This window comes from Carcharodon carcharias, chromosome 9, assembly GCF_017639515.1.
Source record: "Carcharodon carcharias isolate sCarCar2 chromosome 9, sCarCar2.pri, whole genome shotgun sequence".
NCBI lineage: Eukaryota > Metazoa > Chordata > Chondrichthyes > Lamniformes > Lamnidae > Carcharodon > Carcharodon carcharias.
In genome coordinates, this window is record NC_054475.1 from 65,078,076 (window position 1) to 65,102,988 (window position 24,913).

General features: G+C 54.2%; 1 protein-coding gene across 4 annotated transcripts in view; it reads left to right on the top strand.

Moving 5' to 3' along the window:
- The window catches only part of LOC121282111 (ligand-dependent nuclear receptor-interacting factor 1-like), a 239,035-nt gene that overhangs the window by 175,336 nt on the left and 38,786 nt on the right, over positions 1-24,913 (top strand). The window lies entirely within an intron of this gene.

Sequence of the window (24,913 nt, forward strand, 5' to 3'; positions counted from 1 at the left end):
CCTCTGTCTCTCTCCTCTCGTCTGTCTCCTCTCTCTCTCGTCTGTCTCCTGTCTCTCTCCGTCTGTCTCCTCTCTCTCTCGTCTGTCTCCTGTCTCTCTCGTCTGTCTCCTGTCTCTCTCTCTCGTCTGTCTCCTGTCTCTCTCTCTCGTCTGTCTCCTGTCTCTCTCTTGTCTGTCTCCTCTCTCTCTCTCGTCTGTCTCCTCTCTGTCTCGTCTGTCTCCTTTCTCTCTCTCTCTCGTCTGTCTCTTCTCTCTCTCTCGTCTGTCTCCTCTCTCTCTCTCGTCTGTCTCCTCTCTGTCTCTCGTCTGTCCCTCTCTCTCTCTCTTCCGTCTGTCTCCTCTCTCTCGTCTGTCTCCTCTCTCTCTCTCGTCTGTCTCCTCTCTCTCTCGTCTGTCTCCTCTCTCTCTCTCGTCTGTCTCCTCTCTCTCTCTGTCTGTCTCCTCTCTCTCCTGTCTCCTGTCTCTCTCTCTCTCGTCTGTCTCCTCTCTCTCTCTCGTCTGTCTCCTCTCTTCTCTCTCTCGTCTGTCTCCTCTCTCTCTCTCTCTTCTCGTCTGTCTCCTCCTCTTCTCGTCTGTCTCTCTCTCTCGTCTGTCTCCTCTCTCTCTCTCGTCTGTCTCCTCTCTCTCTCTCGTCTGTCTCCTCTCTCTTCTCGTCTGTCTCCTCTCTCTCTCTGTCTGTCTCCTCTCTCTCTCTTCTGTCTCCTCTCTCTCTCTTCGTCTGTCTCCTCTTCTCTCTCTCTGTCTGTCTCCTCTCTCTCTCTCTCGTCTGTCTCCTCTCTCTCTCTCTCGTCTGTCTGTTCTCTCTCTCTCTTCTGTCTCCTCTCTCTCTCTCTCTCGTCTGTCTCCTCTCTCTCTCTCTCTCGTCTGTCTCTCTCTCTCTCTCTCTCGTCTGTCTCTCTCTCTCTCGTCTGTTCCTCTCTCTCTCTCGTCTGTCTCTCTCTCTCTCGTCTGTCTCCTCTCTCTCTCGTCTGTCTCCTCTCTCTCTCTCTTCTCGTCTGTCTCCTCTCTCTCTCGTCTGTCTCCTCTCTCTCTCTCGTCTGTCTCCTCTCTCTCTTCTCGTCTGTCTCCTCTCTCTCTCTCTCGTCTGTCTCCCTCTCTCTCTCTCTCGTCTGTCTCCTCTCTCTCTCTCCTTGTCTCCTCTCTCTCTCTCTCTCGTCTGTCTCCTCTCTCTCTCTCTCTCGTCTGTCTCTCTCTCTCTTCTCTCTCTCGTCTGTCTCCTCTCTCTCTCTCTTCTCGTCTGTCTCTCTCTCTTGTCTCTCTGTCTGTCTCCTCTCTCTCTCTCTCTCGTCTGTCTCCTCTCTCTTCTCTCTCTCGTCTGTCTCCTCTCTCTCTCTCTCTCGTCTGTTCCTCTCTCTCTCTCTCTCGTCTGTCTCTCTCTCTCTCTCTCTCGTCTGTCTCCTCTCTCTCTCTCTCTCTCTGTCTCCTCTCTCTCTCTCTCTCGTCTGTCTCTCTCTCTCTCTCTCTCGTCTGTCTCCTCTCTCTCTCTTCTCGTCTCTCTCCTCTCTCTTTCTCTCTCTCTTTCTGTCTCCTCTCCTCTCTCTCGTCTGTCTCCTCTCTCTCTCTCTCTGTCTGTCTCCTCTCTCTCTCTCTCTCGTCTGTCTCCTCTCTCTCTCTCTCTCGTCTGTCTCCTCTCTCTCTCTCTCTCGTCTGTCTCCTCTCTTCTCTCTCGTCTGTCTCCTCTCTCTCTCTCTCGTCTGTCTCCTCTCTCTCTCTCTCCGTCTGTCTCCTCTCTCTCTCTCTCGTCTGTCTCCTCTCTCTCTCTCGTCTGTCTCCTCTCTCTCTCTCGTCTGTCTTCTCTCTCTCTCTCGTCTGTCTCCTCTCTCTCTCTCGTCTGTCTCCCCTCTCTCTCTCGTCTGTCTCCTCTCTCTCTCTCTCGTCTGTCTCCTCTTCTCTCTCTCTCGTCTGTCTCCTCTTCTCTCTCTCTCGTCTGTCTCCTCTTCTCTCTCTCTCGTCTGTCTCCTCTCTCTCTCTCTCTCGTCTGTCTCCTCTCTCTCTCTCTCGTCTGTCTCCTCTCTCTCTCGTCTGTCTCCTCTCCTCTCTCTCGTCTGTCTCTCTCTCTCTCTCTCGTCTGTCTCCTCTCTCTCTCTCTCGTCTGTCTCTCTCTCTCTCTCTCGTCTGTCTCCTCTCTCTCTCTCTCGTCTGTCTCTCTCTCTCTCTCTCGTCTGTCTCCTCTCTCGTCTGTCTCCTTCTCTCTTCTCTCTCGTCTGTCTCCTCTCTCTCTCTCTCGTCTGTCTCCTCTCTCTCTCTCTCGTCTGTCTCCTCTCTCTCTCTCGTCTGTCTCCTCTCTCTCTCTCTCGTCTGTTCTCTCTCTTCTCTCTCGTCTGTCTCCTCTCTCTCTCTCTCTCGTCTGTCTCCTCTCTCTCTCTCTCTCGTCTGTCTCCTCTTCTCTCTCGTCTGTCTCCTCTCTCTCTCTCTCGTCTGTCTCCTCTCTCTCTCTCTCTCGTCTGTCTCCTCTCTCTCTCTCTCGTCTGTCTCCTCTCTCTTTCTCTCTCGTCTGTCTCCTCTCTCTCTCTCGTCTGTCTCCTCTCTCTTTCTCTCTCGTCTGTCTCCTCTCTCTTTCTCTCTCGTCTGTCTCCTCTCTCTCTCTCTCGCCTGTCTCCTCTCTCTCTCTCGCCTGTCTCCTCTCTCTCTCTCGCCTGTCTCCTCTCTCTTTCTCTCTCGTCTGTCTCCTCTCTCTGTCTGTCTCCTCTCTCTCTCGTCTGTCTCCTCTCTCTCTCGTCTGTCTCCTCTCTCTCTCGTCTGTCTCCTCTCTCTCTCGTCTCTCCTCTCTCTCTCGTCTGTCTCCTCTCTCTCTCGTCTGTCTCCTCTCTCTCTCGTCTGTCTCCTCTCTCTCTCTCGTCTGTCTCCTCTCTCTCTCTCTCGTCTGTCTCCTCTCTCTCTCTCGTCTGTCTCCTCTCTCTCTCTCGTCTGTCTCCTCTCTCTCTCTCGTCTGTCTCCTCTCTCTCTCTCGTCTGTCTCCTCTCTCTCTCTCGTCTGTCTCCCCTCTCTCTCTCTCTTGTCTGTCTCCTCTCTCTCTCTCGTCTGTCTCCCCTCTCTCTCTCTCTCGTCTGTCTCCTCTCTCTCTCTCTCGTCTGTCTCCTCTCTCTCTCTCTCGTCTGTCTCCTCTCTCTCTCTCTCGTCTGTCTCCTCTCTCTCTCTCTCGTCTGTCTCCTCTCTCTCTCTCTCGTCTGTCTCCTCTCTCTCTCTCTCGTCTGTCTCCTCTCTCTCTCTCTCGTCTGTCTCCTCTCTCGTCTGTCTCCTCTCGCTTTCTCTCTCGTCTGTCTCCTCTCGCTTTCTCTCTCGTCTGTCTCCTCTCGCTTTCTCTCTCGTCTGTCTCCTCTCGCTTTCACTCTCGTCTGTCTCCTCTCGCTTTCACTCTCGTCTGTCTCCTCTCGCTTTCTCTCTCGTCTGTCTCCTCTCGCTTTCTCTCTCGTCTGTCTCCTCTCTCTCTCTCGTCTGTCTCCTCTCTCTTTCTCTCTCGTCTGTCTCCTCTCTCTTTCTCTCTCGTCTGTCTCCTCTCTCTTTCTCTCTCGTCTGTCTCCTCTCTCTTTCTCTCTCGTCTGTCTCCTCTCTCTTTCTCTCTCGTCTGTCTCCTCTCTCTGTCTGTCTCCTCTCTCTCTCGTCTGTCTCCTCTCTCTCTCGTCTGTCTCCTCTCTCTCTCGTCTGTCTCCTCTCTCTCTCGTCTCTCCTCTCTCTCTCGTCTGTCTCTTCTCTCTCTCGTCTGTCTCCTCTCTCTCTCTCGTCTGTCTCCTCTCTCTCTCTCGTCTGTCTCCTCTCTCTCTCTCGTCTGTCTCCTCTCTCTCTCGTCTGTCTCCTCTCTCTCTCTCGTCTGTCTCCTCTCTCTCTCTCGTCTGTCTCCTCTCTCTCTCTCGTCTGTCTCCTCTCTCTCTCTCGTCTGTCTCCCCTCTCTCTCTCTCTCTTGTCTGTCTCCTCTCTCTCTCTCGTCTGTCTCCTCTCTCTCTCTCGTCTCTCTCCTCTCTCTCTCTTGTCTGTCTCCCCTCTCTCTCTCTCTCGTCTCTCTCCTCTCTCTCTTGTCTGTCTCCCCTCTCTCTCTCTCATCTGTCTCCTCTCTCTCTCTCGTCTCTCTCCTCTCTCTCGTCTGTCTCCTCTCTCTCGTCTGTCTCCTCTCTCTCGTCTGTCTCCTCTCTCTCGTCTGTCTCCTCTCTCTCGTCTGTCTCCTCTCTCTCGTCTGTCTCCTCTCTCTCCCTCTCTCGTCTGTCTCCTCTCTCTCTCTTGTCTGTCTCCTCTCTCTCTCTCTCTCGTCTGTCTCTCTCTCTCGAGACGAGAGACAGACGAGACTCTCTCTCTCTCTCGTCTGTCTCCTCTCTCTCTCCCTCGTCTGTCTCCTCTCTCTCTCTCTCGTCTGTCTTCTCTCTCTCTCGTCTGTCTCCTCTCTCTCTCTCATCTGTCTCCTCTCTCTCTCGTCTGTCTCCTCTCTCTCTCGTCTGTCTCATCTCTCTCTCTCCTCTCTCTCTCTCGTCTGTCTCCTCTCTCTCTTTCGTCTATCCCATCTCTCTCTCTTTCGTCTGTCTCATCTCTCTCTCTCTCTCTCGTCTGTCTCCTCTCTCTCTCTCGTCTGTCTCCTCTCTCTTTCTCTCGTCTGTCTCCTGTCTCTCTCTCTCTCTCTCGTCTGTCTCCTGTCTCCTGTCTCTCTCATCTGTCTCCTCTCTCTCTCTTCCCATCTCTCTCTTCTTTCCCTCTCCCTCTCTCTTCTTTCCCTCTCCCTCTCTCTTCTTTCCCTCTCCCTCTCTCTTCTTTCCCTCTCCCTCTCTCTTCTTTCCCTCCCTCTCTCTCCCTTCTTTCCCTCCCTCTCTCACTTCTTTCCCTCTCTCTCTTCTGTCTGTCAACCGTCTGTCTCCTCTCTCTCATCTGTCTCCTCTCTCTCTCTCTTGTCTGTCTCCTCTCTCTTCCCATCTCTCTCTTCTTGCCCACTACCTCTCTTCTTTCCCTCTCCCTCTCTCTTTCCCTCTCCCTCTCTCTTCTTTCCCTCCCTCTCTCTCCCTTCTTTCCCTCTCTCTCTTCTGTCTGTCAATCGTCTGTCTCCTCTCTCTCTCATCTGTTTCCTCTCTCTCTTTCTCGTCTGTCTTCTCTCTCTCTCGTCTGTCTCTCTTTCTCTCTCTCGTCTGTCTCCTCTCTCTCTCTCTCGTCTGTCTCCTCTCTCTCTCTCGTCTGTCTCTCTTTCTCTCGTCTGTCTCTCTTTCTCTCTCTCGTCTGTCTCCTCTCTCTCTCTCGTCTGTCTCCTCTCTCTCGTCTATCTCCTCTCTCTCTCTCTCGTCTGTCTCCTCTCTCTCTCTCATCTGTCTCCTCTCTCTCTCTCGTCTGTCTCCTCTCTCTCTCTCGTCTGTCTCCTCTCTCTTTCTCTCTCGTCTGTCTCCTCTCTCTTTCTCTCTCGTCTGTCTCCTCTCTCTTTCTCTCTCGTCTGTCTCCTCTCTCTTTCTCTCTCGTCTGTCTCCTCTCTCTCTCTCTCGTCTGTCTCCTCTCTCTTTCTCTCTCGTCTGTCTCCTCTCTCTTTCTCTCTCGTCTGTCTCCTCTCTCTTTCTCTCTCGTCTGTCTCCTCTCTCTTTCTCTCTCGTCTGTCTCCTCTCTCTCTCTCGTCTGTCTCCTCTCGCTCTCTCGTCTGTCTGCTGTCTCTCTCTCGTCTGTCTCCTCTCTCTCTCGTCTGTCTCCTCTCTCTCTCTCTCTCATCTGGCTCCTCTCTCTCTCTCTCGTCTGTCTCCTCTCTCTCTCTTCCCATCTCCCTCTTCTTTCCCTCTCCCTCTCTCTTCTTTCCCTCCCTCTCTCTCTTCTGTCTGTCAATCGTCTGTCTCCTCTCTCTCTCATCTGTCTCCTCTCTCTCTCTCGTCTGTCTTCTCTCTCTCTCGTCTATCTCCTCTCTCTCTCTCGTCTATCTCTCTCTCTCTCGTCTGTCTCCTCTCTCTCGTCTGTCTCCTCTCTCTCGTCTGTCTCCTCTCTCTCGTCTGTCTCCTCTCTCTCGTCTGTCTCCTCTCTCTCTCTCTCTCGTCTGTCTCCTCTCTCTCTCTCTCTCTCTCGTCTGTCTCCTCTCTCTCTCGCGTCTGTCTCCTCCCTCTCGTCTGTCTCCTCCCTCTCGTCTGTCTCCTCTCTCTTCTCATCTGTCTCCTCTCTCTCTCGTCTGTCTCCTCTCTCTCTCGTCTGTCTCCTCTCTCTCGTCTGTCTGCTGTCTCTCTCTCGTCTGTCTGCTGTCTCTCTCTCTCGTCTGTCAGCTGTCTTTCTCGACTGTCTCCTCTCTCTCTCTCTCTCGTCTGTCTCCTGTCTCTCTCGTCTGTCTCCTGTCTCTCTCGTCTGTCTCCTCTCTCCCTCTCTCGTCTGTCTCCTCTCTCCCTCTCTCGTCTGTCTCCTCTCTCCCTCTCTCGTCTGTCTGCTGTCTCTTTCTCTCTCGTCTGTCTCCTCTCTCCCTCTCTCGTCTGTCTCCTCTCTTTCTCTCTCGTCTGTCTCCTGTCTCTCTCGTCTGTCTCCTGTCTCTCTCGTCTGTCTCCTGTCTCTCTCTCTCTCGTCTGTCTCCTCTCTCTCTCTCTCTCTCGTCTGTCTCCTCTCTCTCTCTCTCTCTCGTCTGTCTCCTCTCTCTCTCGTCTGTCTCCTCTCTCTCTCTCGTCTGTCTCCTCTCTCTCTCTCTCTCGTCTGTCTCCTCTCTCTTTCTCTCGCGTCTGTCTCCTCCCTCTCTCTCGTCTGTCTCCTCTCTCTTTCTCTCGCGTCTGTCTCCTCCCTCTCTCTCGTCTGTCTCCTCTCTCTCTCTCGTGTCTCCTCTCTCTCTCTCGTCTGTCTCCTCTCTCTCTCTCGTCTGTCTCCTCTCTCTTTCTCTCGCGTCTGTCTCCTCTCTCTCTCTCTCTCTCTCGTCTGTCTGCTGTCTCTCTCTCTCGTCTGTCTCCTGTCTCTCTCGTCTGTCTCCTCTCTCTCGTCTGTCTCCTCTCTCTCGTCTGTCTCCTCTCTCTCGTCTGTCTCCTCTCTCTCGTCTGTCTCCTCTCTCTCGTCTGTCTCCTCTCTCTCGTCTGTCTCCTCTCTCTCGTCTGTCTCCTCTCTCTCGTCTGTCTCCTCTCTCTCGTCTGTCTCCTGTCTCTCTCGTCTGCCTCCTGTCTCTCTCGTCTGTCTCCTCTCTCCCTCTCTCGTCTGTCTCCTCTCTCTCTCTGTCTCCTCTCTCTCTCTCGTCTGTCTCCTCTCTCTCGTCTGTCTCCTCTCTCTCTCGTCTGTCTCCTCTCTCTCTCTCGTCTGTCTCCTCTCTCTCTCTCTCTCGTCTGTCTCCTCTCTCTCTCTCGTCTGTCTCCTCTCTCTCTCGTCTGTCTCCTCTCTCTCTCTCGTCTGTCTCCTGTCTCTCTCTCTCTCTCTCGTCTGTCTCCTGTCTCTCTCATCTGTCTCCTCTCTCTCTCTCGTCTGTCTTCTCTCTCTCTCGTCTATCTCCTCTCTCTCTCTCGTCTATCTCTCTCTCTCTCGTCTGTCTCCTCTCTCTCGTCTGTCTCCTCTCTCTCGTCTGTCTCCTCTCTCTCGTCTGTCTCCTCTCTCTCGTCTGTCTCCTCTCTCTCTCTCTCTCGTCTGTCTCCTCTCTCTCTCTCTCTCTCTCGTCTGTCTCCTCTCTCTCTCGCGTCTGTCTCCTCCCTCTCGTCTGTCTCCTCCCTCTCGTCTGTCTCCTCTCTCTTCTCATCTGTCTCCTCTCTCTCTCGTCTGTCTCCTCTCTCTCTCGTCTGTCTCCTCTCTCTCGTCTGTCTGCTGTCTCTCTCTCGTCTGTCTGCTGTCTCTCTCTCTCGTCTGTCAGCTGTCTTTCTCGTCTGTCTCCTCTCTCTCTCTCTCTCGTCTGTCTCCTGTCTCTCTCGTCTGTCTCCTGTCTCTCTCGTCTGTCTCCTCTCTCCCTCTCTCGTCTGTCTCCTCTCTCCCTCTCTCGTCTGTCTCCTCTCTCCCTCTCTCGTCTGTCTGCTGTCTCTTTCTCTCTCGTCTGTCTCCTCTCTCCCTCTCTCGTCTGTCTCCTCTCTCTTTCTCTCTCGTCTGTCTCCTGTCTCTCTCGTCTGTCTCCTGTCTCTCTCGTCTGTCTCCTGTCTCTCTCTCTCTCGTCTGTCTCCTCTCTCTCTCTCTCTCTCGTCTGTCTCCTCTCTCTCTCTCTCTCTCGTCTGTCTCCTCTCTCTCTCGTCTGTCTCCTCTCTCTCTCTCGTCTGTCTCCTCTCTCTCTCTCTCTCGTCTGTCTCCTCTCTCTTTCTCTCGCGTCTGTCTCCTCCCTCTCTCTCGTCTGTCTCCTCTCTCTTTCTCTCGCGTCTGTCTCCTCCCTCTCTCTCGTCTGTCTCCTCTCTCTCTCTCGTGTCTCCTCTCTCTCTCTCGTCTGTCTCCTCTCTCTCTCTCGTCTGTCTCCTCTCTCTTTCTCTCGCGTCTGTCTCCTCTCTCTCTCTCTCTCTCTCGTCTGTCTGCTGTCTCTCTCTCTCGTCTGTCTCCTGTCTCTCTCGTCTGTCTCCTCTCTCTCGTCTGTCTCCTCTCTCTCGTCTGTCTCCTCTCTCTCGTCTGTCTCCTCTCTCTCGTCTGTCTCCTCTCTCTCGTCTGTCTCCTCTCTCTCGTCTGTCTCCTCTCTCTCGTCTGTCTCCTCTCTCTCGTCTGTCTCCTCTCTCTCGTCTGTCTCCTGTCTCTCTCGTCTGCCTCCTGTCTCTCTCGTCTGTCTCCTCTCTCCCTCTCTCGTCTGTCTCCTCTCTCTCTCTGTCTCCTCTCTCTCTCTCGTCTGTCTCCTCTCTCTCGTCTGTCTCCTCTCTCTCTCGTCTGTCTCCTCTCTCTCTCTCGTCTGTCTCCTCACTCTCTCTCTCTCGTCTGTCTCCTCTCTCTCTCTCGTCTGTCTCCTCTCTCTCTCGTCTGTCTCCTCTCTCTCTCTCGTCTGTCTCCTGTCTCTCTCTCTCTCTCTCGTCTGTCTCCTGTCTCTCTCTCTCTCTCGTCGGTCTCCTGTCTCTCTCGTCTGTCTCCCCTGTTTCTCTCGCGTCTGTCTCCTCCCTCTCTCTCGTCTGTCTCCTCTCTCTCGTCTGTCTCCTCTCTCTCTCGTCTGTCTCCTCTCTCTCTCGTCTGTCTCCTCTCTCTCTCGTCTGTCTGCTGTCTCTCTCTCGTCTGTCTGCTGTCTCTCTCTCTCGTTTGTCTGCTGTCTCTCTCGTTTGTCTGCTGTCTCTCTCTCTCGTCTGTCTGCTGTCTCTCTCTCTCGTCTGTCTGCTGTCTCTCTCTCTCGTCTGTCTGCTGTCTCTCTCGTCTGTCTCCTCTCTCTCTCTCTGTCTCCTCTCTCTCTCTCTGTCTCCTCTCTCTCTCGTCTGTCTCCTGTCTCTCTCGTCTGTCTCCTGTCTCTCTCGTCTGTCTCCTGTCTCTCTCGTCTGTCTCCTGTCTCTCTCGTCTGTCTCCTGTCTCTCTCGTCTGTCTCCTCTCTCCCTCTCTCGTCTGTCTCCTGTCTCTCTCGTCTGTCTGCTGTCTCTCTCTCTCGTCTGTCTCCTGTCTCTCTCGTCTGTCTCCTCTCTCTCTCTCTCGTCTGTCTCCTCTCTCTCTCTCTCGTCTGTCTCCTCTCTCTCTCGTCTGTCTCCTCTCTCTCTCCCTCGTCTGTCTCCTCTCTCTCTCTCTCGTCTGTCTCCTCTCTCTCGTCTTTCTCCTCTCTCTCTCTCGTCTGTCTCCTCTCTCTCGTCTGTCTCCTCTCTCTCTCTCGTCTGTCTCCTCTCTCTCTCCCGTCTGTCTCCTCTCTCTCTCGTCTGTCTCCTCTCTCTCTCTCTCGTCTGTCTCCTCTCTCTCTCTCTCTCGTCTGTCTCCTCTCTCTCTCTCTCGCGTCTGTCTCCTCTCTCTCTCTCTCGCGTCTATCTCCTCTCTCTTTCTCTCGTCTGTCTCCTCTCTCTTTCTCTCGCGTCTGTCTCCTCCCTCTCTCTCGTCTGTCTCCTCCCTCTCTCTCGTCTGTCTCCTCCCTCTCTCTCGTCTGTCTCCTCTCTCTCTCTCGTCTGTCTCCTCTCTCTCTCGCGTCTGTCTCCTCCCTCTCATCTGTCTCCACTCTCTCTCTCGTCTGTCTCCACTCTCTCTCTCGTCTGTCTCCTCTCTCTCTCTCTTGTCTGTCTCCTCTCTCTCTCGTCTGTCTCCTCTCTCTCTCTCTCTCTCGTCTGTCTCCTCTCTCTCTCTCTTTCGTCTGTCTCCTCTCTCTCTCTCTCTCTCTCTCGTCTGTCTGCTGTCTCTCTCTCTCTCTCGTCTGTCTCCTGTCTCTCTCGTCTGTCTCCTCTCTCTCGTCTGTCTGTCTCTCTCGTCTGTCTGTCTCTCTCGTCTGTCTGTCTCTCTCGTCTGTCTCCTCTCTCCCTCTCTCGTCTGTCTCCTCTCTCCCTCTCTCGTCTGTCTCCTCTCTCTCGTCTGTCTCCTCTCTCTCTCTCGTCTGTCTCCTCTCTCTCGTCTGTCTCCTCTCTCTCGTCTGTCTCCTCTCTCTCGTCTGTCTCCTCTCTCTCGTCTGTCTCCTCTCTCTCGTCTGTCTCCTCTCTCTCGTCTGTCTCCTCTCTCTCTCGTCTGTCTCCTCTCTCTCTCTCGTCTGTCTGCTGTCTCTCTCTCTCGTCTGTCTCCTCTCTCTCTCTCTCGTCTGTCTCCTCTCTCTCTCTCTCTCGTCTGTCTCCTCTCTCTCGTCTGTCTCCTCTCTCTCTCTCTCTCTCTCTCTCATCTGTCTCCTCTCTCTCTCTCTCGTCTGTCTCCTCTCTCTCTCTCTCTCTCTCGTCTGTCTCCTCTCTCTCTCTCTCTCGTCTGTCTCCTCTCTCTCTCTCTCGTCTGTCTCCTCTCTCTCTCTCTCTCGTCTGTCTCCTCTCTCTCTCTCTCTCGTCTGTCTCCTCTCTCTCTCTCGTCTGTCTCCTCTCTCTCGTCTGTCTCCTCTCTCTCTCTCGTCTGTCTCCTCTCTCTCTCTCGTCTGTCTCCTCTCTCTCTCTCGTCTGTCTCCTCTCTCTCTCTCGTCTGTCTCCTCTCTCTCTCTCGTCTGTCTCCTCTCTCTCTCTCGTCTGTCTCCTCTCTCTCTCGTCTGTCTCCTCTCTCTCTCGTCTGTCTCCTCTCTCTCGTCTGTCTCCTCTCTCTCGTCTGTCTCCTCTCTCTCTCTCGTCTGTCCTCTCTCTCGTCTGTCCTCTCTCTCGTCTGTCCTCTCTCTCGTCTGTCCTCTCTCTCGTCTGTCCTCTCTCTCGTCTGTCCTCTCTCTCGTCTGTCCTCTCTCTCGTCTGTCCTCTCGTCTGTCCTCTCTCTCGTCTGTCCTCTCTCTCGTCTGTCTTCTCTCTCGTCTGTCCTCTCTCTCGTCTGTCCTCTCTCTCGTCTGTCCTCTCTCTCGTCTATCTCCTCTCTCTCGTCTATCTCCTCTCTCTCTCGTCTGTCTCCTCTCTCTCTCGTCTGTCTCCTCTCTCTCGTCTGTCTCCTCTCTCTCGTCTGTCTCCTCTCTCTCTCTCGTCTGTCTCCTCTCTCTCTCTCGTCTGTCTCCTCTCTCTCTCTCGTTTGTCCCCTCTCTCTCTCTCTCGTCTGTCCCCTCTCTCGCTCTCTCGTGTGTCTCCTCTCTCTCTCTCTTGTCTGTCTCCTCTCTCTCTCTCTTGTCTGTCTCCTCTCTCTCTTCTCTGTCTCCTCTCTCTCTTCTCTGTCTCCTCTCTCTCTTGTCTGTCTCTCTCGTCTGTCTCCTGTCTCTCTCGTCTGTCTCCTCTCTCCCTCTCTCGTCTGTCTCCTCTCTCTCTCGTCTGTCTCCTGTCTCTCTCGTCTGTCTGCTGTCTCTCTCTCTCGTCTGTCTGCTGTCTCTCTCTCTCGTCTGTCTCCTGTCTCTCTCGTCTGTCTCCTCTCTCTCTCTCTTGTCTGTCTCCTCTCTCTCTCGTCTGTCTCCTCTCTCTCTCGTCTGTCTCCTCTCTCTCTCTCTCTCGTCTGTCTCCTCTCTCTCTCTCTCGTCTGTCTCCTCTCTCTCTCTCGTCTATCTCCTCTCTCTCTCGTCTATCTCCTCTCTCTCTCTCGTCTGTCTCCTCTCTCTCTCTCGTCTGTCTCCTCTCTCTCTCTCTCGCCTGTCTCCTCTCTCTTTCTCTCGCGTCTATCTCCTCCCTCTCTCTCGTCTGTCTCCTCTCTCTTTCTCTCGCGTCTGTCTCCTCCCTCTCTCTCGTCTGTCTCCTCCCTCTCTCTCGTCTGTCTCCTCCCTCTCTCTCGTCTGTCTCCTCTCTCTCTCGTCTGTCTCCTGTCTCTCTCGTCTGTCTGCTGTCTCTCTCTCTCGTCTGTCTGCTGTCTCTCTCTCTCGTCTGTCTCCTGTCTCTCTCGTCTGTCTCCTCTCTCTCTCTCTTGTCTGTCTCCTCTCTCTCTCGTCTGTCTCCTCTCTCTCTCTCGTCTGTCTCCTCTCTCTCTCTCTCGCCTGTCTCCTCTCTCTTTCTCTCGCGTCTATCTCCTCCCTCTCTCTCGTCTGTCTCCTCTCTCTTTCTCTCGCGTCTGTCTCCTCCCTCTCTCTCGTCTGTCTCCTCCCTCTCTCTCGTCTGTCTCCTCCCTCTCTCTCGTCTGTCTCCTCTCTCTCTCGTCTGTCTCCTGTCTCTCTCGTCTGTCTGCTGTCTCTCTCTCTCGTCTGTCTGCTGTCTCTCTCTCTCGTCTGTCTCCTGTCTCTCTCGTCTGTCTCCTCTCTCTCTCTCTTGTCTGTCTCCTCTCTCTCTCGTCTGTCTCCTCTCTCTCTCTCTCTCTCGTCTGTCTCCTCTCTCTCTCTCGTCTATCTCCTCTCTCTCTCGTCTATCTCCTCTCTCTCTCTCGTCTGTCTCCTCTCTCTCTCTCGTCTGTCTCCTCTCTCTCTCTCTCGCCTGTCTCCTCTCTCTTTCTCTCGCGTCTATCTCCTCCCTCTCTCTCGTCTGTCTCCTCTCTCTTTCTCTCGCGTCTGTCTCCTCCCTCTCTCTCGTCTGTCTCCTCCCTCTCTCTCGTCTGTCTCCTCCCTCTCTCTCGTCTGTCTCCTCCCTCTCTCTCGTCTGTCTGCTCTCTCTTTCTCTCGCGTCTGTCTCCTCCCTCTCATCTGTCTCCACTCTCTCGTCTGTCTCCACTCTCTCTCTCGTCTGTCTCCACTCTCTCTCTCGTCTGTCTCCACTCTCTCTCTCGTCTGTCTCCTCTCTCTCTCTCTCGTCTGTTTCCTCTCTCTCTCGTCTGTCTCCTCCCTCTCTCTCTCTCTCGTCTGTCTCCTCTCTCTCTCTCTCTCTCGTCTGTCTCCTCTCTCTCTCGTCTGTCTCCTCTCTCTCTCTCTCGTCTGTCTGCTGTCTCTCTCTCTCGTCTGTCTCCTGTCTCTCTCGTTTGTCTCCTGTCTCTCTCGTCTGTCTCCTGTCTCTCTCGTCTGTCTCCTGTCTCTCTCGTCTGTCTCCTGTCTCTCTCGTCTGTCTCCTGTCTCTCTCGTCTGTCTCCTGTCTCTCTCGTCTGTCTCCTCCCTCTCTCGTCTGTCTCCTCCCTCTCTCGTCTGTCTCCTCCCTCTCTCGTCTGTCTCCTCCCTCTCTCGTCTGTCTCCTCCCTCTCTCGTCTGTCTCCTCTCTCTCTCGTCTGTCTCCTCTCTCTCTCGTCTGTCTCCTCTCTCTCTCGTCTGTCTCCTCTCTCTCTCGTCTGTCTCCTCTCTCTCTCTCGTCTGTCTCCTCTCTCTCTCTCGTCTGTCTCCTCTCTCTCGTCTGTCTCCTCTCTCTCGTCTGTCTCCTCTCTCTCTCGTCTGTCTCCTCTCTCTCTCGTCTGTCTCCTCTCTCTCTCGTCTGTCTCCTCTCTCTCTCGTCTGTCTCCTCTCTCTCTCGTCTGTCTCCTCTCTCTCTCGTCTGTCTCCTCTCTCTCTCGTCTGTCTGCTGTCTCTCTCTCGTCTGTCTGCTGTCTCTCTCTCGTCTGTCTGCTGTCTCTCTCTCTCGTCTGTCTGCTGTCTCTCTCTCTCGTCTGTCTCCTCTCTCTCTCTCGTCTGTCTCCTCTCTCTCTCTCTCGTCTGTCTCCTCTCTCTCATCTGTCTCCTCTCTCTCATCTGTCTCCTCTCTCTCATCTGTCTCCTCTCTCTCTCTCGTCTGTCTCCTCTCTCTCATCTGTCTCCTCTCTCTCATCTGTCTCCTCTCTCTCATCTGTCTCCTCTCTCTCTCTCGTCTGTCTCCTCTCTCTCTCTCTCTCGTCTGTCTCCTCTCTCTCTCTCTCGTCTGTCTCCTCTCTCTCTCTCGTCTGTCTCCTCTCTCTCTCTCTCGTCTGTCTCCTCTCTCTCTCTCTCGTCTCTCTCCTCTCTCTCTCGTCTGTCTCCTCTCTCTCTCGTCTGTCTCCTCTCTCTCTCGTCTGTCTCCTCTCTCTCTCGTCTGTCCTCTCTCTCGTCTGTCTCCTCTCTCTCTCTCGTCTGTCCTCTCGTCTGTCCTCTCTCTCGTCTGTCCTCTCTCTCGTCTGTCCTCTCTCTCGTCTGTCCTCTCTCTCGTCTGTCCTCTCTCTCGTCTGTCCTCTCTCTCGTCTGTCCTCTCTCTCCTCTGTCTCCTCTCTCTCGTCTGTCTCCTCTCTCTCTCTCGTCTGTCTCCTCTCTCTCTCTCGTCTGTCTCCTCTCTCTCTCTCGTCTGTCTCCTCTCTCTCTCTCGTCTGTCTCCTCTCTCTCTCGTCTGTCTCCTCTCTCTCTCTCTCGTCTGTCTCCTCTCTCTCTCTCGTCTGTCTCCTCTCTCTCTCTCGTCTGTCTCCTCTCTCTCTCTCGTCTGTCTCCTCTCTCTCTCTCGTCTGTCTCCTCTCTCTCTCTCGTTTGTCCCCTCTCTCTCTCTCGTCTGTCTCCTCTCTCTCTCCTCTGTCTCCTCTCTCTCTCCTCTGTCTCCTCTCTCTCTCCTCTGTCTCCTCTCTCTCTCCTCTGTCTCCTCTCTCTCTCCTCTGTCTCCTCTCTCTCTCCTCTGTCTCCTCTCTCTCTCCTCTGTCTCCTCTCTCTCTCCTCTGTCTCCTCTGTCTCTCCTCTCTCTCTCCTCTGTCTCTCTCTTGTCTGTCCCCTCTCTCTCTCGTCTGTCTCCTCTCACTCTCTCTCTCTCTCGTCTGTCCTCTCTCTCTCTCTCGTCTCTCTCGTCTGTCCTCTCTCTCTCTCTCGTCTGTCTCGTCTGTGGCCTCTCTCTCTCTCGTCTGTCTCCTCTCTCTCTCTCGTCTGTCCTCTCTCTCGTCTGTCTCGTCTGTCTCCTCTCTCTCTCTCGTCTGTCCTCTCTCTCTCTCTCTCGTCTGTCCTCTTTCTCTCTCTCTCTCTCTCTCTCGTCTGTCCTCTCTCTCTCTCGTCTGTCCTCTCTCTCTCTCGTCTGTCCTCTCTCTCTCTCGTCTGTCCTCTCTCTCTCTCTCGTCTGTCTCTCTCTCTGTCTCGTCTGTGTCCTCTCTCTCTCTCTCTCTCTCTGTCTCGTCTGTCTCCTCTCTGTCTCGTCTGTCTCCTCTCTCTCTTGTCTGTCTCCTCTCTCTCTTGTCTGTCTCCTCTCTCTCTCGTCTGTCTCCTCTCTCTCTCTCTCGTCTGTCTCCTCTCTCTCTCTCTCGTCTGTCTCCTCTCTCTCTCTCTCGTCTGTCTCCTCTCTCTCTCTCTCTCGTCTGTCTCCTCTCTCTCTCTCTCGTCTGTCTCCTCTCTCTCTCTCTCGTCTGTCTCCTCTCTCTCTCGTCTGTCTCCTCTCTCTCTCTCTCGTCTGTCTCCTCTCTCTCTCTCTCTCTCGTCTGTCTCCTCTCTCTCTCTCGTCTGTCTCCTCTCTCTCGTCTGTCTCCTCTCTCTCTCTCTCTCTCGTCTGTCTCCTCTCTCTCTCTCTCTCGTCTGTCTCCTCTCTCTCTCGTCTGTCTCCTCTCTCTCTCGTCTGTCTCCTCTCTCTCTCGTCTGTCTCCTCTCTCTCTCTTGTCTGTCTCCTCTCTCTCATCTGTCTCTCTCTCGTCTGTCTCCTCTCTCTCTCTCTCGTCTGTCTCCTCTCTCTCTCTCTCTCTCTCGTCTGTCTCCTCTCTCTCTCTCTCTCTCGTCTGTCTCCTCTCTCTCTCTCGTCTGTCTCCTCTCTCTCTCTTGTCTGTCTCCTCTCTCTCATCTGTCTCTCTCTCTCTCGTCTGTCTCCTCTCTCTCTCTCTCGTCTGTCTCATCTGTCTGCTCTCTCTCACTCTCTCGTCTGTCTGCTCTCTCTCACTCTCTCGTCTGTCTGCTCTCTCTCACTCTCTCGTCTGTCTGCTCTCTCTCACTCTCTCATCTGTCTGCTCTCTCTCACTCTCTCGTCTGTCTCCTCTCTCTCTCGTCTGTCTCATCTGTCTGCTCTCTCTCACTCTCTCGTCTGTCTGCTCTCTCTCACTCTCTCGTCTGTCTGCTCTCTCTCTCTCGTCTGTCTCCTCTCTCTCTCGTCTGTTTCCTCTCTCTCTCTCGTCTGTCTCCTCTCTCTCTCTCGTCTGTCTCCTCTCTCTCTCTCGTCTGTCTCCTCTCTCTCTCTCGTCTGTCTCCTCTCTCTCTCTCGTCTGTCTCCTCTCTCTCTCTCGTCTGTCTCCTCTCTCTTTCTCTCGTCTGTCTCCTGTCTCTCTCTCTCTCTCGTCTGTCTCCTGTCTCCTGTCTCTCTCATCTGTCTCCTCTCTCTCTCTTCCCATCTCTCTCTTCTTTCCCTCTCCCTCTCTCTTCTTTCCCTCTCCCTCTCTCTTCTTTCCCTCTCCCTCTCTCTTCTTTCCCTATCTCTCTTCTTTCCCTCTCTCTCTCTCTTCTTTCCCTCCCTCTCTCTCTCCCTTCTTTCCCTCCCTCTCTCCCTTCTTTCCCTCTCTCTCTTCTGTCTGTCAACCGTCTGTCTCCTCTCTCTCATCTGTCTCCTCTCTCTCTCTCTTGTCTGTCTCCTCTCTCTTCCCATCTCTCTCTTCTTGCCCACTACCTCTCTCTTCTTTCCCTCTCCCTCTCTCTTTCCCTCTCCCTCTCTCTTCTTTCCCTCCCTCTCTCTCCCTTCTTTCCCTCTCTCTCTTCTGTCTGTCAATCGTCTGTCTCCTCTCTCTCTCATCTGTTTCCTCTCTCTCTTTCTCGTCTGTCTTCTCTCTCTCTCGTCTGTCTCTCTTTCTCTCTCTCGTCTGTCTCCTCTCTCTCTCTCTCGTCTGTCTCCTCTCTCTCTCTCTCGTCTGTCTCCTCTCTCTCTCTCTCTCGTCTGTCTCCTCTCTCTCTCTCGTCTGTCTCTCTTTCTCTCGTCTGTCTCTCTTTCTCTCTCTCGTCTGTCTCCTCTCTCTCTCTCGTCTGTCTCCTCTCTCTCGTCTATCTCCTCTCTCTCTCTCTCGTCTGTCTCCTCTCTCTCGTCTGTCTCCTCTCTCTCTCTCGTCTGTCTCCTCTCTCTCTCTCGTCTGTCTCCTCTCTCTCTCTCGTCTGTCTCCTCTCTCTCTCTCGTCTGTCTCCTCTCTCTTTCTCTCTCGTCTGTCTCCTCTCTCTTTCTCTCTCGTCTGTCTCCTCTCTCTTTCTCTCTCGTCTGTCTCCTCTCTCTTTCTCTCTCGTCTGTCTCCTCTCTCTTTCTCTCTCGTCTGTCTCCTCTCTCTCTCTCTCGTCTGTCTCCTCTCTCTTTCTCTCTCGTCTGTCTCCTCTCTCTTTCTCTCTCGTCTGTCTCCTCTCTCTTTCTCTCTCGTCTGTCTCCTCTCTCTTTCTCTCTCGTCTGTCTCCTCTCTCTCTCGTCTGTCTCCTCTCGCTCTCTCGTCTGTCTGCTGTCTCTCTCTCGTCTGTCTCCTCTCTCTCTCGTCTGTCTCCTCTCTCTCTCTCTCATCTGGCTCCTCTCTCTCTCTCTCGTCTGTCTCCTCTCTCTCTCTTCCCATCTCCCTCTTCTTTCCCTCTCCCTCTCTCTTCTTTCCCTCCCTCTCTCTCTTCTGTCTGTCAATCGTCTGTCTCCTCTCTCTCTCATCTGTCTCCTCTCTCTCTCTCGTCTGTCTTCTCTCTCTCTCGTCTATCTCCTCTCTCTCTCTCGTCTATCTCTCTCTCTCTCGTCTGTCTCCTCTCTCTCGTCTGTCTCCTCTCTCTCGTCTGTCTCCTCTCTCTCGTCTGTCTCCTCTCTCTCGTCTGTCTCCTCTCTCTCGTCTGTCTCCTCTCTCTCGTCTGTCTCCTCTCTCTCGTCTGTCTCGTCTGTCTCCTCTCTCTCTCTCTCTCTCGTCTGTCTCCTCTCTCTCTCGCGTCTGTCTCCTCCCTCTCGTCTGTCTCCTCCCTCTCGTCTGTCTCCTCTCTCTTCTCATCTGTCTCCTCTCTCTCTCGTCTGTCTCCTCTCTCTCTCGTCTGTCTCCTCTCTCTCTCGTCTGTCTCCTCTCTCTCTCGTCTGTCTCCTCTCTCTCTCGTCTGTCTCCTCTCTCTCGTCTGTCTGCTGTCTCTCTCTCTCGTCTGTCTGCTGTCTCTCTCTCTCGTCTGTCAGCTGTCTTTCTCGTCTGTCTCCTCTCTCTCTCTCTCTCGTCTGTCTCCTGTCTCTCTCGTCTGTCTCCTGTCTCTCTCGTCTGTCTCCTCTCTCCCTCTCTCGTCTGTCTCCTCTCTCCCTCTCTCGTCTGTCTCCTCTCTCCCTCTCTCGTCTGTCTGCTGTCTCTTTCTCTCTCGTCTGTCTCCTCTCTCCCTCTCTCGTCTGTCTCCTCTCTCTTTCTCTCTCGTCTGTCTCCTGTCTCTCTCGTCTGTCTCCTGTCTCTCTCGTCTGTCTCCTGTCTCTCTCGTCTGTCTCCTCTCTCTCTCTCTCTCGTCTGTCTCCTCTCTCTCTCTCTCTCTCGTCTGTCTCCTCTCTCTCTCTCTCTCGTCTGTCTCCTCTCTCTCTCTCGTCTGTCTCCTCTCTCTCTCTCTCTCGTCTGTCTCCTCTCTCTTTCTCTCGCGTCTGTCTCCTCCCTCTCTCTCGTCTGTCTCCTCTCTCTTTCTCTCGCGTCTGTCTCCTCCCTCTCTCTCGTCTGTCTCCTCTCTCTCGTGTCTCCTCTCTCTCTCTCGTCTGTCTCCTCTCTCTCTCTCGTCTGTCTCCTCTCTCTTTCTCTCGCGTCTGTCTCCTCTCTCTCTCTCTCTCTCTCGTCTGTCTGCTGTCTCTCTCTCTCGTCTGTCTCCTGTCTCTCTCGTCTGTCTCCTCTCTCTCGTCTGTCTCCTCTCTCTCGTCTGTCTCCTCTCTCTCGTCTGTCTCCTCTCTCTCGTCTGTCTCCTCTCTCTCGTCTGTCTCCTCTCTCTCGTCTGTCTCCTCTCTCTCGTCTGTCTCCTGTCTCTCTCGTCTGCCTCCTGTCTCTCTCGTCTGTCTCCTCTCTCCCTCTCTCGTCTGTCTCCTCTCTCTCTCTGTCTCCTCTCTCTCTCTCGTCTGTCTCCTCTCTCTCGTCTGTCTCCTCTCTCTCTCGTCTGTCTCCTCTCTCTCTCTCGTCTGTCTCCTCTCTCTCTCTCTCTCGTCTGTCTCCTCTCTCTCTCTCGTCTGTCTCCTCTCTCTCTCGTCTGTCTCCTCTCTCTCTCTCGTCTGTCTCCTGTCTCTCTCTCTCTCTCTCGTCTGTCTCCTGTCTCTCTCTCTCTCTCGTCGGTCTCCTGTCTCTCTCGTCTGTCTCCCCTGTTTCTCTCGCGTCTGTCTCCTCCCTCTCTCTCGTCTGTCTCCTCTCTCTCGTCTGTCTCCTCTCTCTCTCGTCTGTCTCCTCTCTCTCTCGTCTGTCTCCTCTCTCTCTCGTCTGTCTGCTGTCTCTCTCTCGTCTGTCTGCTGTCTCTCTCTCTCGTTTGTCTGCTGTCTCTCTCGTTTGTCTGCTGTCTCTCTCTCTCGTCTGTCTGCTGTCTCTCTCTCTCGTCTGTCTGCTGTCTCTCTCTCTCGTCTGTCTGCTGTCTCTCTCGTCTGTCTCCTCTCTCTCTCTCTGTCTCCTCTCTCTCTCGTCTGTCTCCTGTCTCTCTCGTCTGTCTCCTGTCTCTCTCGTCTGTCTCCTGTCTCTCTCGTCTGTCTCCTGTCTCTCTCGTCTGTCTCCTGTCTCTCTCGTCTGTCTCCTCTCTCCCTCTCTCGTCTGTCTCCTGTCTCTCTCGTCTGTCTGCTGTCTCTCTCTCTCGTCTGTCTCCTGTCTCTCTCGTCTGTCTCCTCTCTCTCTCTCGTCTGTCTCCTCTCTCTCTCGTCTGTCTCCTCTCTCTCTCTCGTCTGTCTCCTCTCTCTCTCCCTCGTCTGTCTCCTCTCTCTCTCTCTCTCTCGTCTGTCTCCTCTCTCTCGTCTTTCTCCTCTCTCTCTCTCGTCTGTCTCCTCTCTCTCGTCTGTCTCCTCTCTCTCTCTCGTCTGTCTCCTCTCTCTCTCCCGTCTGTCTCCTCTCTCTCGTCTGTCTCCTCTCTCTCTCTCTCGTCTGTCTCCTCTCTCTCTCTCGTCTGTCTCCTCTCTCTCTCTCTCGCGTCTGTCTCCTCTCTCTCTCTCTCGCGTCTATCTCCTCTCTCTTTCTCTCGTCTGTCTCCTCTCTCTTTCTCTCGCGTCTGTCTCCTCCCTCTCTCTCGTCTGTCTCCTCCCTCTCTCTCGTCTGTCTCCTCTCTCTCTCTCGTCTGTCTCCTCTCTCTCTCACGTCTGTCTCCTCCCTCTCATCTGTCTCCACTCTCTCTCTCGTCTGTCTCCACTCTCTCTCTCGTCTGTCTCCTCTCTCTCTCTCTTGTCTGTCTCCTCTCTCTCTCGTCTGTCTCCTCTCTCTCTCTCTCTCTCGTCTGTCTCCTCTCTCTCTCTCTTTCGTCTGTCTCCTCTCTCTCTCTCTCTCTCTCTCGTCTGTCTGCTGTCTCTCTCTCTCTCTCGTCTGTCTCCTGTCTCTCTCGTCTGTCTCCTCTCTCTCGTCTGTCTGTCTCTCTCGTCTGTCTGTCTCTCTCGTCTGTCTCCTCTCTCCCTCTCTCGTCTGTCTCCTCTCTCCCTCTCTCGTCTGTCTCCTCTCTCTCGTCTGTCTCCTCTCTCTCTCTCGTCTGTCTCCTCTCTCTCTCTCGTCTGTCTCCTCTCTCTCGTCTGTCTCCTCTCTCTCGTCTGTCTCCTCTCTCTCGTCTGTCTCCTCTCTCTCGTCTGTCTCCTCTCTCTCTCGTCTGTCTCCTCTCTCTCTCTCGTCTGTCTGCTGTCTCTCTCTCTCGTCTGTCTCCTCTCTCTCTCTCTCGTCTGTCTCCTCTCTCTCTCTCTCTCGTCTGTCTCCTCTCTCTCGTCTGTCTCCTCTCTCTCTCTCTCTCTCTCTCTCTCTCATCTGTCTCCTCTCTCTCTCTCTCTCGTCTGTCTCCTCTCTCTCTCTCTCTCTCTCGTCTGTCTCCTCTCTCTCTCTCTCTCGTCTGTCTCCTCTCTCTCTCTCTCTCGTCTGTCTCCTCTCTCTCTCTCTCTCTCTCGTCTGTCTCCTCTCTCTCTCTCGTCTGTCTCCTCTCTCTCTCTCTCTCGTCTGTCTCCTCTCTCTCGTCTGTCTCCTCTCTCTCGTCTGTCTCCCCTCTCTCTCTCGTCTGTCTCCTCTCTCTCTCTCGTCTGTCTCCTCTCTCTCTCTCGTCTGTCTCCTCTCTCTCTCGTCTCTCCTCTCTCTCGTCTGTCTCCTCTCTCTCGTCTGTCTCCTCTCTCTCTCGTCTGTCCTCTCTCTCGTCTGTCCTCTCTCTCGTCTGTCCTCTCTCTCGTCTGTCCTCTCTCTCGTCTGTCCTCTCTCTCGTCTGTCCTCTCTCTCGTCTGTCCTCTCTCTCGTCTGTCCTCTCTCTCGTCTGTCCTCTCTCTCGTCTGTCCTCTCTCTCGTCTGTCCTCTCTCTCGTCTGTCCTCTCTCTCGTCTGCCCTCTCTCTCGTCTGTCCTCTCGTCTGTCCTCTCTCTCGTCTGTCCTCTCTCTCGTCTGTCCTCTCTCTCGTCTGTCCTCTCTCTCGTCTGTCCTCTCTCTCGTCTGTCCTCTCTCTCGTCTGTCCTCTCTCTCGTCTGTCCTCTCTCTCGTCTGTCCTCTCTCTCGTCTATCTCCTCTCTCTCGTCTATCTCCTCTCTCTCTCGTCTGTCTCCTCTCTCTCTCGTCTGTCTCCTCTCTCTCGTCTGTCTCCTCTCTCTCTCTCGTCTGTCTCCTCTCTCTCTCTCGTCTGTCTCCTCTCTCTCTCTCGTTTGTCCCCTCTCTCTCTCTCTCGTCTGTCCCCTCTCTCGCTCTCTCGTGTGTCTCCTCTCTCTCTCTCTTGTCTGTCTCCTCTCTCTCTCTCTTGTCTGTCTCCTCTCTCTCTTCTCTGTCTCCTCTCTCTCTTCTCTGTCTCCTCTCTCTCTTGTCTGTCTCTCTCGTCTGTCTCCTGTCTCTCTCGTCTGTCTCCTCTCTCCCTCTCTCGTCTGTCTCCTCTCTCTCTCGTCTGTCTCCTGTCTCTCTCGTCTGTCTGCTGTCTCTCTCTCTCATCTGTCTGCTGTCTCTCTCTCTCGTCTGTCTCCTGTCTCTCTCGTCTGTCTCCTCTCTCTCTCTCTTGTCTGTCTCCTCTCTCTCTCGTCTGTCTCCTCTCTCTCTCTCTCTCGTCTGTCTCCTCTCTCTCTCTCTCTCTCGTCTGTCTCCTCTCTCTCTCTCGTCTATCTCCTCTCTCTCTCGTCTATCTCTCTCTCTCTCGTCTGTCTCCTCTCTCTCTCTCGTCTGTCTCCTCTCTCTCTCTCTCGCCTGTCTCCTCTCTCTTTCTCTCGCGTCTATCTCCTCCCTCTCTCTCGTCTGTCTCCTCTCTCTTTCTCTCGCGTCTGTCTCCTCCCTCTCTCTCGTCTGTCTCCTCCCTCTCTCTCGTCTGTCTCCTCCCTCTCTCTCGTCTGTCTCCTCTCTCTCTCGTCTGTCTCCTGTCTCTCTCGTCTGTCTGCTGTCTCTCTCTCTCGTCTGTCTGCTGTCTCTCTCTCTCGTCTGTCTCCTGTCTCTCTCGTCTGTCTCCTCTCTCTCTCTCTCTCTCGTCTGTCTCCTCTCTCTCTCTCGTCTATCTCCTCTCTCTCTCGTCTATCTCCTCTCTCTCTCTCGTCTGTCTCCTCTCTCTCTCTCGTCTGTCTCCTCTCTCTCTCTCTCGCCTGTCTCCTCTCTCTTTCTCTCGCGTCTATCTCCTCCCTCTCTCTCGTCTGTCTCCTCTCTCTTTCTCTCGCGTCTGTCTCCTCCCTCTCTCTCGTCTGTCTCCTCCCTCTCTCTCGTCTGTCTCCTCCCTCTCTCTCGTCTGTCTCCTCTCTCTCTCGTCTGTCTCCTGTCTCTCTCGTCTGTCTGCTGTCTCTCTCTCTCGTCTGTCTGCTGTCTCTCTCTCTCGTCTGTCTCCTGTCTCTCTCGTCTGTCTCCTCTCTCTCTCTCTTGTCTGTCTCCTCTCTCTCTCGTCTGTCTCCTCTCTCTCTCTCTCTCTCGTCTGTCTCCTCTCTCTCTCTCGTCTATCTCCTCTCTCTCTCGTCTATCTCCTCTCTCTCTCTCGTCTGTCTCCTCTCTCTCTCTCGTCTGTCTCCTCTCTCTCTCTCGCCTGTCTCCTCTCTCTTTCTCTCGCGTCTATCTCCTCCCTCTCTCTCGTCTGTCTCCTCTCTCTTTCTCTCGCGTCTGTCTCCTCCCTCTCTCGCGTCTGTCTCCTCCCTCTCTCTCGTCTGTCTCCTCCCTCTCTCTCGTCTGTCTCCTCCCTCTCTCTCGTCTGTCTGCTCTCTCTTTCTCTCGCGTCTGTCTCCTCCCTCTCATCTGTCTCCACTCTCTCGTCTGTCTCCACTCTCTCTCTCGTCTGTCTCCACTCTCTCTCTCGTCTGTCTCCACTCTCTCTCTCGTCTGTCTCCACTCTCTCTCTCGTCTGTCTCCTCTCTCTCTCTCTCGTCTGTTTCCTCTCTCTCTCGTCTGTCTCCTCCCTCTCTCTCTCTCTCGTCTGTCTCCTCTCTCTCTCTCTCGTCTGTCTCCTCTCTCTCTCGTCTGTCTCCTCTCTCTCTCTCTCGTCTGTCTGCTGTCTCTCTCTCTCGTCTGTCTCCTGTCTCTCTCGTCTGTCTCCTGTCTCTCTCGTCTGTCTCCTGTCTCTCTCGTCTGTCTCCTGTCTCTCTCGTCTGTCTCCTGTCTCTCTCGTCTGTCTCCTCCCTCTCTCGTCTGTCTCCTCCCTCTCTCGTCTGTCTCCTCCCTCTCTCGTCTGTCTCCTCCCTCTCTCGTCTGTCTCCTCCCTCTCTCGTCTGTCTCCTCTCTCTCTCGTCTGTCTCCTCTCTCTCTCGTCTGTCTCCTCTCTCTCTCGTCTGTCTCCTCTCTCTCTCGTCTGTCTCCTCTCTCTCGTCTGTCTCCTCTCTCTCTCTCGTCTGTCTCCTCTCTCTCTCTCGTCTGTCTCCTCTCTCTCGTCTGTCTCCTCTCTCTCGTCTGTCTCCTCTCTCTCGTCTGTCTCCTCTCTCTCTCGTCTGTCTCCTCTCTCTCTCGTCTGTCTCCTCTCTCTCTCGTCTGTCTCCTCTCTCTCTCGTCTGTCTCCTCTCTCTCTCGTCTGTCTGCTGTCTCTCTCTCGTCTGTCTGCTGTCTCTCTCTCGTCTGTCTGCTGTCTCTCTCTCTCGTCTGTCTGCTGTCTCTCTCTCTCGTCTGTCTCCTCTCTCTCTCTCTCGTCTGTCTCCTCTCTCTCTCTCTCGTCTGTCTCCTCTCTCTCATCTGTCTCCTCTCTCTCATCTGTCTCCTCTCTCTCATCTGTCTCCTCTCTCTCTCTCGTCTGTCTCCTCTCTCTCATCTGTCTCCTCTCTCTCATCTGTCTCCTCTCTCTCATCTGTCTCCTCTCTCTCTCTCGTCTGTCTCCTCTCTCTCTCTCTCTCGTCTGTCTCCTCTCTCTCTCTCTCTCGTCTGTCTCCTCTCTCTCTCTCGTCTGTCTCCTCTCTCTCTCGTCTGTCTCCTCTCTCTCTCGTCTGTCTCCTCTCTCTCTCGTCTGTCCTCTCTCTCGTCTGTCTCCTCTCTCTCTCTCGTCTGTCCTCTCGTCTGTCCTCTCTCTCGTCTGTCCTCTCTCTCGTCTGTCCTCTCTCTCGTCTGTCCTCTCTCTCGTCTGTCCTCTCTCTCGTCTGTCCTCTCTCTCGTCTGTCCTCTCTCTCGTCTGTCCTCTCTCTCGTCTGTCCTCTCTCTCGTCTGTCCTCTCTCTCGTCTGTCTCCTCTCTCTCGTCTGTCTCCTCTCTCTCTCGTCTGTCTCCTCTCTCTCTCTCGTCTGTCTCCTCTCTCTCTCTCGTCTGTCTCCTCTCTCTCTCGTCTGTCTCCTC